The sequence below is a fragment of the Podarcis melisellensis genome (genome assembly GCF_964234715.1).
Source record: "Podarcis melisellensis genome assembly, chromosome: 4".
In the NCBI taxonomy this organism is placed as follows: Eukaryota; Metazoa; Chordata; class Lepidosauria; order Squamata; family Lacertidae; genus Podarcis; species Podarcis melisellensis.
The window spans coordinates 37477773-37497877 of NC_138531.1; the positions used below are offsets into that span (position 1 = coordinate 37477773).

Genomic DNA, 20105 nt, shown 5'->3' on the forward strand with positions numbered 1-20105 from the left:
CCTTTTACATTTTGGGAGGGAAATGTTCTTTTTCTAAAAAGTTGTTGTCCTATCTTTTTAGAACTCAGAGAAAACTTGAGCCAAGAACCCTTCATAAACTGAACCACATATCTGCGTTTTAAAAACTTCTTTTTAAATCTGAGAATCCCAAATGTCTCGAGTACTTATTTGCACAGTTGAGTTTTCAGCAGCTATATCTGCTTTGAGATCTTCGGACAAACATGAAAGTCTGTGTGGTTTCTTTATTGCATACACTGCCCTTTGAAACTGATAAAAAGCCTTAAAATGGAAGCTTCTTCCTCTGAAGGGGGAGATGGAATTATTATCTGTAAGTTAATGTAGACCTTAAAATAATTTTGGGTGTGCCAGGTAGATAAGCTGAAAGGTTTAACCTCAGTCTAAAGTCCTTCCTCAGATGACGTGAAGCACCTAAAACAAGGTAGCAAAAAATGAAAATGGATTGTCGTTGCCTTCCAAGATTACGTATTTCCTCAACTTTTTATTATGAAGTAAAAGCCCTGATGAGGAAGAAGTATACCAGTACACAAAAAATTAAGAGCAGAATAGATAAGTAGAACAGAATTGTACACTCTGAACAGATATGTATAAACTCTCTGTGCCAGTCATAGCCCAAATGACATTAAGTTTGGTAGGAATGTCTTAGATCATCCACTAAATGTGTAAGAACCATAATTTACAGCTTACATCTTGTTCTTACAGATGAGGTGGTAAAGCTGAGCCTGGGCTGTATCACTACAAACTCAAGGTCGGGCAAATTACATAACTGAATAGTTCCCCTTACTAAAACAAAACAAAACCCCATGCATTTAGAAAACTGGCTTAGTTTTTCCCCCAACATGCTAGATTTTTATGTGTAAAGATGCTTGGCAGCTCCTAAGTTGTGGAATCCCCCCCCCACACACACACTATCTAACAGCAGTTAACACACCATGCTGGTGGTTGTTCCGTAGATTTTATTGCTAAATGGCTTTCGTTGACCCTTGAGAAGTTTTCTTTCGTTGTGTGTTTTATTTTCACTGCAAAGCAGTTTACATATCACTGTAGCTAAGCAGTAGGAATTTTCCTTGGACTGTTTATTGTAAATATATGAGATGATGTCAACATCTTAAAAAGTTGCAACAAAACACACAGTAGATTTCTTCCATTATGTTGTGGATAATGTGGAAGAGTACCATTTCTGTGCATTAATGTTAAGAATAGTTAAAGCATTATTGCGTCCATTAATGTATTTGACTAATAAAATATTTTTTGTAATTGTACTGATTTCTTCCTTGGCATCACACTTGTTGGACACCTGGTAGAGGTGTAAAGACTTGGTAAAAACATTTCGAGGTCCGACTGGGAAAAATGGTAAACTTGGGAGAGCTGGATAGCATGGAAGATGTCATATGTAAGAGTTTAACAAACCAGGAAATCTTTTGTTAAGCTGGTTCCAAACAAAATATAATTTGGAGGACTGGAAAAAACGATACCAGAATATAGCCACATTCTCATTAGAGAAAACAGCTTGAATATTGTTTTCTGGAGATTAGACATACATATGTATATGTAAATGATTTGTGTATATACATATATGCATATATATTTTTGCTACGATGGAGTGAGATATAAACTTTACCAAATAAATAAGGATGAATAATTATGCCTATCTCTTGCTTTGTAGGATAACACCAAATCCTTCCCTCAGCAGAACAGTTGAATATAATTCAGTATCCAGATTTATTGCCGCTACTTAAATTATATAAAATTATGCAGGAGATACAGCTATAGACAATATAATTTAGGCGTAAAGGTAAATGTACCCCTGACCATTAGGTCCAGTCATGGACGACTCTGCGGTTGCGCGCTCATCTCGCTTTTCTGGCCAAGGGAGCTGGCGTTTGTCCGTAGACGGCTTTCAGGTCATGTGGCCAGCATGACTAAGCCGCTTCTGGCAAAACCAGAGCAGTGCATGGAAACGCTGTTTACCTTCCCGCTGGAGCAGTAACTATCTACTTTCACTTTGACGTGCTTTCGAACTGCTAGGTTGGCAGGAGCTGGGACCGAACAACGGGAGATCATCCCATTGCGGGGATTCAAACTGCTAACCTTCTGACCGGCAAGCCCTAGGCTCAGTGTTTTAGACCACAGCGCCACCCACGTCCCTATAATTTAGGCATAATTGCTGGATATAGCTCACCAACATAGGAAAAACATAGTAGGATGGTTTTTCCTATGTTGGTGAGCTATATCCAGCAATTATGCCTAAATTATATGGTGGCTTCGAAAAACAATTGATGGGGCAATTTTTCAGGAAGTGTGTGGAGTGAGGGGGCCGATGAAGATAGTCCCTCTGTCCTCTTCTTCCATCTTGAGCAGTATGCCTCTGAGCACAACTCTGGAACCAGCTCATTTTAAGCAGAGCTTAATGTAAGCACATCTTTAAGTAGAACTTCAAGTGATTGTTAATGGGGGAAACTGAGTTTTTGCATTGAACTTACTAAAAAAAATCTCTTGCAGTGAAATAAGTGTAAACTACACAAAGGAAGCCATGTCTCTAGCATATGCTTATGTTCATTTAACAGGGCAAATGAGATTGCAGTAAGCTAAATTACTTTAAGGAGATTTACCTTAACCTGAACAAGAAAAGTGACTATTGGAATAAGGGCTCCTTTACACAGGAATCCCTGCTGTTCCACAAGAAATCTGTTTGCAAACTCATCACAACAACCCACAAAGGAGTTAATTATTTTTTTTTACCACAAGTATTACAGTGGACCTGCATGACAACATTTGTGAGGTAAACAATCATCATTCTAGACTGTATTAAGTATAGCAATGTATTATTAGGTGTACCGGTCTTGAGTTATTTGGAACTATATTAAAGCCACAAATTAAAGAATGCATTATTAAAAAGGTATTTTTAGCTCCTCCACACCCTCCACACTTTGGACAGCTTGCAGTAATAGAATTAAGCATTGCATAAATCTTTATTAGTGGAGATGGCGGACAATGAGCGACCAGCCAGGGTACTTCCACACTAGCTGTTAATAATGTGGAAAAGTTACATGAGAGAAAATTTGAGGGGTGTGCCTACTGCAGTAGAGAAAGTTACGTTGTGGGAGAGCAATGACTGTGTAGTGCTAAAAACTCTAGTCTGGAAGCATCTCAGTAACAGAGGATAGCTTCATTTTTATTTATTTTTTGGTGATTATATCCTAGGCTATGGGTTCCCAAACTATGACCCATGAAGTCCACCAGTGGCCCATATAAGCTTCATTCATGTGGTCTGTGGAATCGTCGTTGATGATGGGAAACTGCTCACCCATTGCATTAAATATTCCTATTTGTTTTTGATTGCGTTTTTAATGCTTCTTTCTCACCCCTCTCTTAGATATGTATTTTATTGTTATTACAGTTAGAATTCAATGGAAGCCCAAATTGTAGCATAATAAAAATACAGTACAAAGGAAATAAAAGAAGCAATAAAAGATACAGTTGAGAATCGTACATCGTCTAGAAGTGCATTTAGCTCAGCAGGTATAGCTCAGTCAATAAAGCATGAGACTCTTAATCTCAGGGTCGTGGTTTAAAAACCCCATGTTTGGCAAAAGACTCCTACATTTCAGGGGGTTGGACTAGATGACCCCTTAGGGTACCTGCCAACGCTATGGTTCTATGGTTTTAGTTGCTAAAACAGGCAGGTGAAAAAATTGTGAAGTAGTACACCAAGATAACCAAGCAATGGTCAGAACAAAATCATGTTCTGTTATCTTTTGAACTGCAGTTGTGCTTCTAATAAATATGGAAAAGGGAAAAGATTTAAATTAGCATCCATAGCAATAATGCATGCCGGTTCTTCATTGATTATCCAGTAGAATTAACTACTCAATATATGTGAGGGAAGAATTTAGTAAGAAGCCAAGTTCTGAGGCTCCAGGATTGTTTTTCACAGAGAGGGGAAAAAAATAATTGTCACAAACTGCCTTTTCCACCTTCACCTTCTAAAATCTGTTTGCATTTTTTAGATATTTGGGGTTGGGTTTGAAGACTGACCTGTACTGGAAATGATGTGCATATATATTTATATATTCCTGATCACCTCCATAATAGACAGATACTATAAAAAGAGCATTTTCTGTGAATTTGAATTACTAATGCTCTGAGAGCACGGAAGAGGAATGCAAACGGGCCCTGTTGCCATGGTGGTGTTACGGGGAAAGAGTTCGTCTTTTCTCCTGGCTATTCTGTGGCACGTGTGCTGTTTTTAATACTGCAGCTCTCGGTCTGGATTGGACAGTATCCTTTCCACCGCGACCCCCATTCAGGCACCAGAGTAGCAGAAGGTCAAGAATCCGGTTGTTAAAGGAAACTGTTTTGTTTTGCAGGACTGCATTAAGATTAATGGAGCTTAAGGTAACCGGGGTAATGTTGCTGAGGTTGTTAAATGTACATGTGTGCATACACACACACGTACACCTTACAGAAAATGAACTCTGTTTTTTAGGCACAGGGATCCACTGTTAGGCACAGGAATCCACACACACACACACCAAGTGATGGTTACGAAAGATGCCAGTCCCCATGCAAATCTTATACAGCGCAAAATGAGAACCTAAATAAAGTTTAGAATTGTACTGTATCTTGTAAAACATTAAAAACTCAGTTATGATCGTCGTTTGCTCTTACGGTTGAGAGCTTTTTTTTTGGTGTGGTGGGGAAGTTTGTTCTAGAGTTTGCATGGAAGCACAGAAGCTGGCAACTAACACGATATAATTGAAAGCACTGGGCTTAATGCTAGACAGTTCAGAATGTAATGGGAAGAAATGTTCTCGGCTTGAACAGAGAAAATAAGACAGTATCTAAAGCCAAAACATATTCTTACTGCCCAGACGATGACTCCCCAGATGATTGTGCCTTTGATATGTGAGTTACGTGTTTTAGAAACTCAGTAAATCTGGTTGGTAGATAAATGTTGCTCCCTGTACTGAGTTGCATGATAGATGGGCTGCTGCTGCATTATTTCTCAAATGGCTATAGCTCCACCAAGCCATGGAATACTTTGGCCCATGCTCAACCATGTTGAACAATGGATTTTATGTCATGCTGTACTCAGAGTACAGCAGTACCTCGGGTTAAGTACTTAATTCGTTCCAGAGGTCCGTTCTTAACCTGAAACTGTTCTTAACCTGAAGCACTATTTATGGGTTAGCGGAGTCTGTAACCTGAAGCATATGTAACCTGAAGCGTATGTAACCTGAGGTACCACTGTACTGAGTATAGTTCCATGTTTTCACACTTTAGAGTCCTGCTGACAGTTCTGCCTGTATTTTAGCATGACACAATCTTGTTGCAGGTTGTAGATAGAGCTAACAGGTTATGATCTTGTTGGCTTCAATTTTCCTAACTCTCACCCCCAGAGCTCAAGTGTTTTTGAGGGCTGGGATGGAAAGGTGACTCAGTAGAAGCTTGTAACACTTCTTCCTCCCACGCATATACCACAACCCCATGCCATGCAAACAGTCTCATGAGTTTCCATTGTTAATTCTGAAATTTTCTGCTGTGGCCTGCGCCAGCCCTCTTCACTATTTTTCTTTAATATGAACCAGCCTGAAAAAGGTCCTACAAATGCTGCTGGCTGCTTTGTAGCTTCATGATTTGTCCTAGTAAAGATATTGTGTCCCATCAATGTGCTGATTTTTAAAAATTATCCTACAAACTAATGTGGCTGGAAACTTCTCATAAATAATATAATTCACTTTAAAGCTTTATTTTTCTGTTTTATTTAACATGCAAAATAATGGGGGGCTTTTCTTTCCTAAATCAATTTCTTATACAAGTTCATCTTTGATAGACAAAATAGGTTGAATTAACTGGTGTGTGTGTGTGTGTGTGTGTGTGTGTGTGTGTGTGTGTAAGAGAGGGAGAAAAGTTGCACTTAATCACATAGGCTTTTAAATGGACAGTGTTCTGTTCACCTTTTTGGGAATATGCTGTTGCAAGAAGCAAATATTTTCTTGTTTTCAAGCCTTTTTCTCTTTACTCGACACTTTTGGGCAAACTTGAACAGTGAGTGACAGAAATCGATCATGGAGATCACACATGCACAGAGTCTACGTGTGGCAAAAATGTAACATATAAGCAGAAACCACATGGTTTCTAAGCCTAAATTTCATTTTTTAAAATGCCATGTTTCAAGCTTTCACCTTTCTCACATAGGTGTGGAAAGCATGGAGGCAGAACAGCCTTGTCTGCAAATACGGTCACTCGTAACACAGAGCCCTATGCGCTTCTCCAAACCCGCCAGCTGTCCATTGGTATTTATTTTCTAAACCATAGAACCTCTGTTCTTGAGAAAATCACATGGTTTAGGCTTTTAAAAGCTGGACGGAAGCCACTCCTGGCAATGATACTGAGATAATTTAACAAACAGTAAATAAATTACTCTTGTTTGTTTAGAGAGATTTGGTCTTTCACATTCCAGAGTAAAAAAAAAAAAAAGAAAGACAGTAAAATGGACTCTCCTCAAACAAGGTATATTTTCAGCATTTGGTTTCTTCTCCCACAATGCGGGATGAATTCTGCCTTTGTGCCCTGCCTTAAGGAAGCTGCTATTTCCCCTTCTACAAAAGACAATGATAGACAATGTGGTGGTGTTGGGAGCAAGGGATTTGGAGGCAAAGACCAACATTCAAGGTCTCCATTTCCCCACTCCCCTGAAGCTATGGCTACTGCTCCAAAGTTAAATCAGACCTTTGAGTTCCTACAGGAATGTTCGCCTTGCATTCCACACGCTGAGCCATTTTTATCGTGGGGGCTCAGGAATGTGTTTCCTTTTACTTTTTTAGTGTCTTGGTGGTGGGAAAAGGGGTATAATTCTGGGGTTTTTATAAGCAACAGTGCCAGGAATTGTTGCATGATCTTGAAACAGAACATCTTGTGACACAATTCAGTCTATCCTCTGCCATATGGCTTTGTTTAATTAAAATGTACATAGCTGTTGTTGTTGTTGTTTCTGTTTGTTTTAGTAATCTAGCTTGAAGTTTCATTGTTTTTTTCAAAAAGTAGTCTTCCATTATAGGCTTCCTCAATCTTTATGTGACCTATTAATTCAAGAAGTAGTTACCTAACAAGCATCTTGTGGAAAGAAATGTTCAAGTCAAGTTTATTTAGTTTATCTGAAAGAATGACAAGGAATGCTTTTTTGTTGTGTTGGACAATCTATCTCCAGCTATCCTGGGGGGATTTATGTTCAGGATGTATATGTATGTATATGTATGTATGTGTATGTATCTCTTTGTAACAAGAATGTTTCTCAAACTTTTAAAATGTGGCGCTAGCAAGGAGGCTTAAATTTACTCTATTTTAAAATCCTGCCCCTCAAACCAGCAGGTAAATTTGTGGAGATTCTTGTGTGCAGTGACATGCATCTTGCCAGAGAGACATTAAAGATTTATTTTATGAGACATGTTATACCCTTCCACTTTCCTACCTGGTAACAAGATCCATCTGGCTGCAATACATGGAAGAATATAGCTCAGTAGTAACAGAGCATTTCCTAAGCACAGTCATCAATATGTCCAGTTAAAGCAGGCCTTGGAACCTCTCTCTGCTGCAAATCAGAGCTGGATGCATTGAGGCAGTGGGTGACTGCACTGACTGAATTAAGGTAGCACCACATATTCATATAAAACCTACTTACCAGCACTTTATGGGATTTTGCGACATTACCTTTCCTCCTGTCTCTAGCTATAAAAGTTACAGTGTTTATGCAGTGCTTGTGTTGGTATATTTTGAATAAATAAATAAATGTTAGTTTAATTTAACACTTTGATATTGTTACTGTCCGTTTGCTTGTGGGCCAACAAGAAGCTGTGTGAACTGATAAGGGCCTCATGCTATTTGCTCAACAAATCAAGTAATTCTATCCTGCTTCTCTTTCACACATTATATACACCAGGAGATTCAGCTTTGTCACCAAGTGTGCATTGAAGAGTGTGGCCAATTCCAACTCTCCAAAAACATGTGTATCAGATAGGTGCACTCGTAAAATGCCTGTTTGTTGCATTCACACTTTTACACTGTGTTCAGCCAACCAGTATTGCGGCGGTAGGAAGAATTCCTTCTGTCCAGCTAGATGATGTAATTGGGAAGGGACAGCTTTGTGTTTTGTTAGTTGTACTAAGGCATGAGAACAAGTTAGACCTGTTTCAGCTTTCTTAGTACTACTAATATAATGTGGGAAGAGGTCCTTAGGATAGTAAGTAAATAAATACTTCTAGAAATAAATAAATGTATAGGTCATACTACGTTTCCTATGATCTTCTAGCCAGGCTTTTGGTGCCACTAAGTCTACTTCAGAAAGTATGCACAGATGGATATCAGTAAAACTTAACACATTACCTTCTATTGTGCATAAAATTCTGGTTTAAATATAGCTATCCCTTAAATATAAAAGGATAGGCATTCTCATTTGGGAGAAGCTCATGGCCAGGAGGAATATGAACATTGGTTGCACATCGAGCAATAATTTGCTTTCCTACCTCATACACACCTAATGCATAAACCACCAGCAACTTGAAAATTAATCTGCAGGATCTACTAGCTTATAATTTACTACTTAAGAATCACTAGTGTCTCAGGAGTATGAGACACAGGACTGAAAAGAGGGATTTCAGGGGAAATCATTTCATTGCTCAATGGTATTGCAGCACTACAGATCCTTCAACAGGGGTTGTGTGATGATGGACTTACATTTTTATGTACATAGGAAGAAAAAATTCCTAGGCCAAGCAGATGTTTGCCTTGTTGTGATTGAGATTCCAATACTACCTGCTGCTATACTTCAGAAGTTACTAAAAATGCTAGTGGGCCTTATTTGTTTATGGGAGAATTCCCACTTATGCTGAGGTTCCATTTCTGGCCACTGTGCATGTTAGCAGGATGCATGGAAGTCCATTCTTGTCTGTTCTGCCTTGCCCCATTCTGCCCCCTTTCAGAGCTGAAAATGGTGCGCCTGTCAACAGTCACACACACGTTTTACTTACAAAGGCATGGTTACCTATTATTCTATATTTGCAGTACAGTGGTACCTCGGGTTAAGTACTTAATTCGTTCCAGGGGTCTGTTCTTAACCTGAAACTGTTCTTAACCTGAAGCACCACTTTAGCTAATGGGGCCTTGCGCTGCCGGAGCACAATTTCTGTTCTCATCCTGAAGCAAAGTTCTAAACCCGAGGTAATATTTCTGGGTTAGCGGTGTCTGTAACCTGAATCGTATGTAACCTGAAGCGTATGTAACCTGAGGTACCACTACACTTTATTTGCAGTTGGTCCTGGGATAGGAGATATTCACCGAATTCTAGTGCTATTATTTATTTGGATAGTTGTGAGGGATGATACACTCTTGGTTCTCACAGAACTGCTTTCAAAGTTAGGAAAAGAGGCTCACTTTGCTAATTTATTCACATAAGTGGCTGATTCCTTGAAATGAACAATGGCGCTGAGCAAATAAATTTACTACTTAGAATTTAGCTTTAACATTGGCTCAGACATGCGTTTCTGATAAATGTTCTGTCCAGGAGAGAAATCTGAGAATACTGGCAACACTGCATGTTTTTCTAAGTGGGAAGGACATCCCTAAGGTACAGATGCAGCTGGCTTGAGAAAAAAGGAAAAGAACCAGAGGAAGTTGGTTGCGCCTTTTAAAATGGATATTGATGTTTCAGCAAATACATTCCTGTTTCATGCAGTACTTTGGGTACTGCATGGTTTTGAGTGGGAAGAAGCATAATTCTAAGAGAGAGAGAGAAGGAGCTTATTTAGTATCTACTCCAAATAAATAAGAGTCCTAGTAAAGGAATATGCACCCTGTATCAAGCACATGGCAAGTACACAAATGTGAAGGTAATAGCCCTTGCCCACTGTTGTTTCACAGTGACTAGTATTTAGGGGCATACTTGTTAGTAGCATATCATTTGTGAATTTGTCTGATTTCCTTTTAAAGCCCTCTGGGTTGGTATTGTCGCCGCCTCTTGTTGCAGTGAGTTCCATAGTTGAAGCATGTGCTTCCTTTTGTCTGTCTTGCGTCTCACACAATTAAGCATCATTGGATGACCTTGGGTCTTTGGTTATGAGAATAGGAGAAACAGTGCCCACACCTTGTAGAAACCTTTGTCCTGTCCCGTCTTGCCATTTTTGGGTAAGCTAAAAAGCAAGCCTTCCCTCATAGAGGAATTGCACCCTCATCCTTTTGATTGCACTTTCCTGAGCATTTTCCAGCTCTGTGGCATTCTTTTTTTCTTCTTTTTTTTTTGTAAATGTCTTTCACTTTAATCCATCTGTTGTTTCATTATACAAAACGGGCAACAGCAGAAAACAACATCCCATCTTAAATTAAGACAGACGAGGGACACGAGACTCTGCTGGAGTTAATTGCGAACTTTTATAACTGAGGCAATATTGTTAAAATGCAAAGTTTAACTTTACTGCTTTGTGTTTGTGTGCATACACACATATACACATGGAGGAATGTATTCTGAAGGTAGGTGACTGTGACTTTGCCTTCCCTAACTCCTTTAGTCAGTCGGTAATATCTGTAATCTAATTCTCTGCACTCCTTTGGTGCTTTTGATCTGAAATGAAGGCCATGAATTATGTTTAAAATACCCCTCATGGAGCATGAAATCCAGTAACTTATTGCTCAGGGTTGGCATGTGTTCAAATAACTCTGCTTGGGGCCAGTAATACACAATAACCTTGAGTTTAAGGTGAACTCCTAAATAAATTACGGCACAGCCAGTCAAGGAAATAAAAAACAGTCCCCATTTCTCCACAGCCTAGCATATTTTGTAACTATAAACACCTGTAAATGCTTATGTATTTTTCAGAGATCTGTAAAATACTCCCATTTTGTGACCTGTGTGTGTGTTTGAAGCGTAGCTTGAAAATAGTAGGTTTTGTTGTTTTCTTTAAATAGTCTCCCTGGTTTGTGTTTGGCACTGAAGACTGTGGGAGGCAAGACTCATGACAGTTCAAGCAGATTTCATCCAGGCTGCTTCTTGCATTCTGCATGTTTATCATGGTAGGTTCATTTTTAGACGAGTTTTAATACTGCACCTTTCATGTGCCTCTGTGAGAAGTTGCTCTTTTAAGTGTGGCAGCGTCTATGCTTTGAAAGGCCTCGCCTAATAGCATCAGGCAGGAACCCTCTGTGTTTAGATGCCTGTAACCTTGCTTACAGGATTGTTGTGAAGCTAAAAATCTTTGTTAGCTCCTTAGAGCAGAGCTTTCCAAACTGTGTGTCACAACACGTTATTGTATTGGCTGCAATGTGTAGGTGTGTCGCGTGAACTCTCCCCACGCTCCTCCCAGAGCTGGAAAGGTATTGGTGTAACCTCCAGTTTGCTAGTACAGTGGTACCTCGGGTTACATACGCTTCAGGTTACATACGTTTCAGGTTACAAACTCCGCTAACCCAGAAATAGTACTTCAGGTTAAGAACATTGCTTCAGGATAAGAACAGAAATCGTGCTACTGTGGCGCGGCGGCAGCAGGAGGCCCCATTAGCTAAAGTGGTGCTTCAGGTTAAGAGCAGTTTCAGGTTAAGAACAGATCTTCAGAACGAATTAAGTACTTAACCCGAGGTATCACTGTAAAACTGAATTGCTTTGTTGCGAAATGATGCATGTCTAAAAAGTGTGTTACCAACATGAAAAGTTTGAAAAGCTCCGCCTTAGAGGAATGGTGGGTTTAAAATAATGTGTGGAGGATATGTCTTTATCTTCTTTTTAAGGCATGATAGAAATGCAGAGTCATATTCTTTAGTCATTCTGAGCCAGTGACTTAGTTGGATGCCATGCTACATTTTCTTTGCATCTTTTGGTTAGAAGACTTTTAGAAAGCACTGAAGTGCATTGCGTATGGTGCCTTGGCCTGGTTTGCACAACACAGTAAGCCGAACAGTGGCTTATCAGGACCATGCAAGTGCTTGCAGCCAATTTGGTCCTCTCTGGTGAGCTAAGTCAGGGTTTGGCTTAACATGTAACCCAAACTCAGGACTCAAGGTCAAATTTAGTCCTCACTAACCACAAACTGTAGCCCAAAACAGGCCAGGAGTCCTGCTTTGAATAACACACTAAGCCCAACTTTGGTTTAGCCCAGTGTGAAGCTGGGACAAAAAGAACCACAAAATCCTGTCCAGAACCGTGCCACAGTTAGCCATAGTTTGGTTTACCGTGTCGTGTGCACCAGGCCAACTTTTGCAAACTTGAGTTCAGCCATTTGTTAACCAGCATTGTTAAACGTAACAAGAAAACTTCATGGGACTGACAGTCCGCATCACAGTTTGAGATCCCACCAATGTAATAATGATTGTTAGGGACTTTCCCAGTTGTACTCCTCTGTCTTGCTAGTCCAGACTTTACTCAGCCACCTTCAATTGAGCTGTTGTTCTATGTGAAAGGTCATTTCTGTCGAGTGAGCTACTTTAATGTGGCCGCTCCTAGATTCTGACAAGTTGTTTTTATAAGGAGATGCCTTAAGTGTAATTAACATTCAGCTGTTCTTAATGAAAAAAATCTACTCTTGTTTTTACTTTTTGAGAAAATTGCTTGTCTTCAAGCCAATGCAGAAGAATGACTGCTTTAGGCATATATAGAGAGTGAGAGTGTGTATTTATATATTTATTCCTGGTGGTATACCCCATTGAAGCAAATGGGGCTTACTTCTGAGTAGTCCACATAAGACTGCACTGTTAGTGCGTTTAACACTGTGTTTTTTTTAAGTGGTCTGTGCCAAACCAAATATTTGCATTACATTAGCCTTTAGGATAAAATCCTCCACTGTAGCACTTTTGTGTTAGCTTGTTAGTCCCTTTCTTTTGTAGAAATCTGAGTAATAATATTTTCCTGCTCCAAGCACTTCTTTAGATTAATGTGATGCATATTTCCCTCCATGTTTAGACTACTACAGGAATAATGTTCTAAAGTATCACCAAACAGACAAGGTTCGTATTTGTAAAGCACGTAAATTGTTTATGTGTTGGCTGCTAAGGCTTTTCCTACGAGCATTGCAAGTTGTACTGCATTTGGTGAGAAAAAAAATCCTTCTAAATTCAATGCTTCATCTGCCATGTAGCTAGAAAAAGTATCCCTGTATATGTGCAGAGCTCTGTGCCAGTGGGTGCTGTGGGGAAAACAGCCTTCATAACACAAGGCTTATGGAAACAGAAGGCTGGTCTTTAACATACGAACATCCAGTTTAGACAGGACCGCAAACCATGGTTTGCTATTAAAGGTACTGTATAAGCCTATGCAGACCTTGGGCTTGTATGTTCCCCCTAACCCATCTCCTCTTTATGAATGAGAGGAGCACACCAAAAGTTTCCTGTTTTGCTTTTGAACCAACCACAGTTTCCCATTGTTCATGGAACTGTGGCTTGCTCTAAAAGTGCATATTTAATAAATCTGTATATCAAATTGTGGACGAGAGGTCCAGAAGGTGGCAGGACAAGAATAGGCCTTTTCTGTAGTGGCTCCTGCGTGTGGAATGCCCTCCCTAAGGAAGTTGTGCTGGCGCCTTCATTATACACCTTTGGGGACCAGGCAATACCGCTCCTCTTCAACCAGGCCTTTGGCTGATTGACAGCTAATACCTTTTTAAAAATGTGTTGTGGAAGTGGGGATTATTGGATTGTCTTTGCTTTTGTTTTTATTATGTATTCTGTGCTTTTTTCTATTACGATTTTTTGTTGTAAACTGCCCTGAGACCTACAGATATAGGGCGGTACAGTATACAAATTTAATAAGCAAACAAATAAAAATACTCCCATTACAAAAGGCAGCTTTTTCTGGTGTTAGTAACGGAATGTTAAATGCATAGTCAGTGCCAGTAATTTTGAACCTTTCCAGACCTAGGCCCAACCTTAAACCCAAACATGCACTTCTGGGCTCATTTCTTTTTTCTTTTTCTACCTATAGTGGTAGTACTGCTGCTGTAACACACTTTGAATTAGGCCACTGTTCAGTAGTGCATGTCCACACAGGTGTTGAAGACCAGTGTTCATCCTCATCAACGTTCAGAATATAATATAGTGTCAGGTATGAAATATTTGTCAATGAAATATGTTGCATAGCCAGAACTGGAGATCCAAGGGCCCATCCATATTTGGAATATACTAGCAGGAGCACATTCTTTTTAGGAAACGGGATTGTGTCATACTGAAAGTCTGTGTGCATATTTTAACTGGACATGTTGATGAAATGTTAGTTTTTTCAGCAAACATGGTGGAGTGGTTGTCTTCTGTTCTTCCAAGTGAAAATGCCTTATAAATTTGCAAGGAAAGCAAATTAATGTGCTCTTAACCTTGTATATAATTGAGGAGCTTCATCCATTAGTTTCTAATCTAGTTAATTGTCCTGAAGAAGAAAAAGAAAGTGTCCTGTTTCTGGATGGAGTGGAATAAAGGGCTTCGGTGTAACACTACACCACTATAGAGGATTCATGTTACCAATTAATAACTCAGCAATAGAAAGAAGCTTTGGCTTCTTTCATAGAAACGGGTGCAACTGAATGTCTGGGTCATATGTTTCTGAGAAATTTGCAAAAAATGGCTCTGTAATTCCTGTTCCCCCAGACGAGTTTTTAAATCTGAACTTCTGTTTACCACCATGTTTATATTTAAAGGTACCTTTCTTCCCCCATGGCTATTCAGCATCCTTTCCACCTGCAAATAATTTATTATACCTTTAGTTCGTGCTTTGCATGATAACAAAAAGGCTGTGCATGAAGAACTCCTGATCACCCTTTCAAAAGCAGTCCTCTGCATTGCCAGGAAACGAACTTAAGAGAATGGTTGCCTGTTCTTGAAATAAAACAGCAGCAGCATTGTATGTGTTCAGTTGGCCAATATCAGTTCATATGTGTAAATTCTAAGAGTGTTCAGTTCGTTCTACTGCATTGCTGTAGCACCTATACTTCTTTTTTTAAAAAAATAATATTTATTAAAGTTTTAAAGGTTACAAAAAGAAAAAAGCGAAAACACCAAATTGAACAAAAACAAGACAACACAACACATCACATCACAATAAGAAAAAGAAAGAAAAAACAGAAAAATAGAAACAATTAAAAAAACACAACGAACCTTCCCATAACTTATCTTTCATTTGCTTGTTTCCTTGACCTCCTCACACCTCCCTTTTTTGTATTCTAGTTCGGTTAGCTATTTCAGCAAATCCTTTCCATCTTTCCCAGTTTTTGTCCTATAATTTATCTTAATATAATGTAACTATACTTTCCCTCCTTTCACCAATTAACAGTCTATTTTTTCTTAATCCTTTATAACATTTCTGCTAAAACCACATAACTTCATTCCAACATCCTTCTAACATTCTGCTGTAGCACCTATACTTCTGCAACCTTTTTCTTTGGGTAGAGGTCAAGGGTTGGGCAGCCACTGTTAGCTTGTGGTTGTATGTACACACATACAACAAATGAGTAGGGATGAAATGGTTTCTCCGTTTGGAAACAAACAAACAAGAGTTGGAAGGGACCCTGAGGATCATCTGTTCCAACCCCTGCAATGCAGTAATGTGCTGCTGTCCCTTACGGGGATCAAACCTGCAACCTTGCCGTTACCAACACCATCCTCTAACTGTTAAAGCAGGGGCAGGCAACATAAGGCCCAGGGGCCGGATGCGACCCAATCGCCTTCTAAATGCAGCCCGCGGACAGTCTGGGAATCAGCATGTTTTTACATGAGTAGAATGTGTGCTTTTACTTAAAATGCATCTCTGGGTTATTTGTGGGGAACAGGAATTCGTTCTTCTTCTCTTTTTTTTTTCAAAATATAGTCTGGCCTACAACATGGTCTGAGGGATGGTGGACCGGCCCACGGCTGAAAAAGGTAGCTGACCCCTGGGTTAAAGTCTAGCCAACTGAGCTATACCTATCTCTGGCTTTTCATACTGCTTTAAAACTTGTTTTTAGCTGCTTTTATGGCATGTGTATCATTTTTGAGATGAATGTAGAAAGTTATTCATAAATTATAATAATCTGAAATGTCTAAAAGTCAGTGTCGGGAGGCATGGTAGAGTCTCTAGAATGTTTTCATACTACGAACAACATATTATAACTTAGGGCGTGAATTGCAAACAGCTGCTTCTGTCTGCCAGACAAGCTCCAGCAAGCCCCAAGTACTGAGAAACACCATGTAGTTCAAAGGGCTGTCACTGTTCACTTCCGGACTGGAACAGAAGCAGAGAGCTACAGCTCTTAAGATGTGAGGAATTGTGACTTCCCCCATCAGTTAAGGATTGTTGCTTGACCTGGGGCTTCTGCAGGCAGTGTGCAACTGGGCAGAGAAATTTTGGGTTGTGGCTCTGGCTTCTCATTAAAAAAAATATGAATGGGACACTACTGAGGTGGGGTTTTGTGGGGGGGGGGGAGTAGATTCACACACACAAACGCACCATTTAATTCCAGCACTTTTAAAAAATGATCAGCTGAACAAAATCTTCCTCAGTTGTCAAAAATTACCACCATGGGTAGAATCCACAGGTTTTCCTTTTTCTGACAAAAGGCCAGGCACCTTTTTGAATCCAAAGTCTGAAGTCTTATAACACGTCAAAAATTCAGAAGCAAACTTACTAATATAAAGTTTTTAATTCAGCATTTAAATCTTTGGTGGGAAGGGGGCAACTATTTGATCAAGCATGCTTTCCACGTTCCTTTATATGAAAAGTACCGGTAATAATCGTTTTCACAGTGTCGGTTGCAGGTTATCTTTCTAAAACATAGTGACTAGCTTAAAAAAAAAGATGGTTAGCCATCATATATTTCTTGTTTCATATCTGAACTTCAGGAGTAAATGACTAAGCATTGCATCGTCCTGAAATCTTGATGCCTGTGAGGTCTGTGTAGTTTCATATAGCCTCCAGTACCAATTCGTACTCTGCTGCTAATTAAAAAAGCATTATTTCCCTAACGTTTGATCCCTGAAGCACATGCCATTCTTACACTTACCCTTTTATTTTAGAATGTGAAAAAGTAAAAAAACATCTTTCCTCTCCAAAAAAGCCCTTACCCTTCTCGGTTGTGACGCCCACCCTGTGGGACGCTCTCCCATCAGATGTCAATGAAATAAACAACTATCTGACTTTTAGAAGACATCTGAAGACAGCCCTGTTTAGGGAAGTTATTAATGTTTGATGTTTTATTGTGTTTTAAATATTTTGTTGGAAGCCGCCCAGAGTGACTGGGGAAACCCAGCCAGATGGGCGGGGTATAAATAATAATTTCTTATTTTTATTCTTATTTATTTAATTCTGCTTTTCTCTGTTTTGAGTCTGCCCCCTGGTAGCAGGGGATGGTTGTGTTCTCGATTCATGCAAAGATGCCTCAGGCAGCCTTCTCTTATGGTTTGACACTTTGGTCTCTCAGAACCCAATTCATTATTTAACTTTAATTTTATTTCTCGTTACACATAGTGTGGGAATACAGAACCGCAGGATTAATATTTGATCATAGCTTGATAATGTAGTGACAGCGTTCTGTCTTCCTGGATAAGCCTAGATTACAGAGGCAACAGGTTTTATCTACCTTAAAAACCTTGCCTTGAATTATTCACACTGTTCACTCTTTGTTAGAGGTGTTCCAGTAACAAATCTTACGGGCAGGTTGCTCCAAATGATCCTAAGCAGATTATGTAAAATAAAAATAAAAGAAGATTATTCTTGAAGACCATCTGCCCCCCCCCCCCATTTTATCTACTGCTGCATTTATTTCTTTTAAAAATTGTCTGCTTTTCATCCAAAGAAGGCAGCTCATGACAAAGCAGCAAAAATAAAAAAATCCCTGCAGTTGCCTCTATCAGATGTGGAAAAGAGGTAGTGATTTCATGGCAATTATACTTTCCAAGTGTTGTAGCTGCAGCAGTATGCGTTATTTGTGATGGCTTGATAAGGCAGGGGGGATGAAGTAGGAGTATAGCTCTTCCAAACAGTGTCTAATAAGATAATAGTGTTTAAATCCCATTAAAAACTGGTCGGGGAATCATTACAAAATGTTAGCACCTCCCTAATCCTTTCAAGTGAAATTATATACTTCCTTGAGTAATGTACAAAAGACCGATCCACTGCCATCTCCTATTCACTGCAACGCAAGAGGCCACCATTGTTTGTCTTTTTTTTTTAACTTGAATTTTTGTAAACTGCTATGAAATCATTTGAGAAAACCCATCATATAAAGGCTCCAAGCAAATACATGAATAGTTTGTCAGTAGTGGTTCCATATGTCATGGACTACAATCCCTCTCGCCCTTCGATGGAGAAGACTCCTAGGATCATGAAGGTGGCATTCCTGAAGCCCCATCTAAGGCAGACAGAAAAATGACTGCGCCACTGAAGATTTTCATGTAGGAGCCCAAGGCCCCCACATCCTTCTTGTAAGGAGATAACTCTGCCCTCATCTGAAGACTTTTTAAATCCTTGCCAGGACTACCTGCAGCCCAGGAGGACCCTCCACCATCACACCACATGCAAGGGTTGCAGAAGGCCTCCTATCCCTGCAGAAATTAGCACAGACCACATGGGGCAGACTTCACACACACCTCCACCTTCAGAGTTTAACACTGTCAGTTTACTCCAGACAAATGCTGGAGGAAACTAATTTTTCTGCTTTCAGTGAGTCTGGCCCAGTCTTGAATGCACCCCACATGATCTGTCATTGGCTCTGAACATTTGCTGCCTCACCTGCACCTTGTCACACCTGGCCAAAACACTCCTGCTGGCTTCAGCCCGGAAGGAAGAAAACGTAAACATTTGCAATGTTTTTGCTCCATGCTTCCTAAACTTAAGTGACCCTTGACCATGCTTATGTGGCAATCTTCCATCTCTTTTCTTCAGATCTACTTAGGTCCGGCTTCAAAGAATAAGTGAGTGCTTCCAGATTTCTGCCTGCCTCCCTCTTTCTTTCTTTCTTTCTTTCTTTCTTTCTTTCTTTCTTTCTTTCTTTCTTTCTTTCTTTCTTTTTTATTCCTCCTTCCTTCTTTTATTCTCTTTGAATGTTTCAGTATTTCCTATACCACACAGAGCAAGCCTCCAGAGTTTTAGTCTCAAAAATTTCATGACCAACATGAAATGTCAATGACTTGTCCTTGAGCGAGTCCTTGCCAAATTCACTCATCCGTGGTAAATCAGAAGTGTTTGGTTCATTGATTCTTTGGCGGTCACCATCCAGATTGGGATATTTGTTATCCCTACTCTTTTCATCCCTGTCCCCCCGTCCCCCGTTATACCACACTAATTTCAATAGAACTTACTTTGAAGAAAGTGAATCAAGGTACATCTTTTACATTTACTAACTCTTCATTTTTTTCATTCGTCACATCTTCCCTCAAGATGGTGCTTTAATTGTGAGGAAATCACATTTTCTGAGTACTCGCAAAATATTATTTGAACCCATTGCAGTCTGGCTTTTGATTCTATTTTAGTACTGAGAGAGCTCTGGTTAGTGAGCTCTCTTGAGAGAGGAACAGGAGGCATGTGAAGACCCTGTTGATCCACAAGCCTTTGGTGCCATCAGCCATGGTAACCTCCTGGAGCAGGTTGAGAGTTGTAGGCACCATGATGTGGTGTTTTCAGTCAAACCTGCAGGGCTGTTATTAGACAGCACCACTGGGGGACTCCTCCTTGGTCCCATGAGAGCTGTGCTGTGGATTCATGCAGATTTTATTCTGTCTGCTATGTTGTTTAGCATCTATATGAAGCTGTTGTGAGCAGTCATCAGGATTTGAGGTTTTGTGCCACCATCATGGGGATTGCACTCATCTATACATGTGATAGCTAAACTTGGCCCTCCAGCTGTTTTGGGACTACAGTTCCCATCATCCCCGACCACTGGACCTGTTAGCTAGAGATGATGGGAGTTGTAGTCCCAAAACAGCTGGAGGGCCAAGTTTGGCCATCACTGATCCATACCATCTGAACTAGATGAAACTGTGATTATTCCTGAGCCTGGAGGTGGTAATGGGGTCAGATAAGGGCTAGTAAAATGATGCTGAATCACTGCTAGACAGAGACACAATCACTCACCCCTTGAAAGACCAGG

At 39.9% G+C, this 20105-nt stretch overlaps 1 protein-coding gene and 1 long non-coding RNA gene across 6 annotated transcripts in view; one reads left to right on the forward strand and one right to left on the reverse strand.

The window, feature by feature from the left end:
• The window catches only part of SHROOM2 (shroom family member 2), a 101765-nt gene that overhangs the window by 17208 nt on the left and 64452 nt on the right, over positions 1–20105 (forward strand). The gene's annotated exons all lie outside the window — the stretch shown is intronic.
• LOC309367996 lies at positions 9440–14885 on the reverse strand. Of its 2 annotated transcripts, none has more exons than XR_014167463.1 (2): positions 14745–14885; positions 9440–9794 (listed from the first exon to the last, which is right to left on the reverse strand). It is a non-coding gene; the product is annotated as an uncharacterized lncRNA (long non-coding RNA). The 2 variants fall into 2 exon arrangements; XR_014167464.1 differs by having other exon boundaries at positions 14689–14885.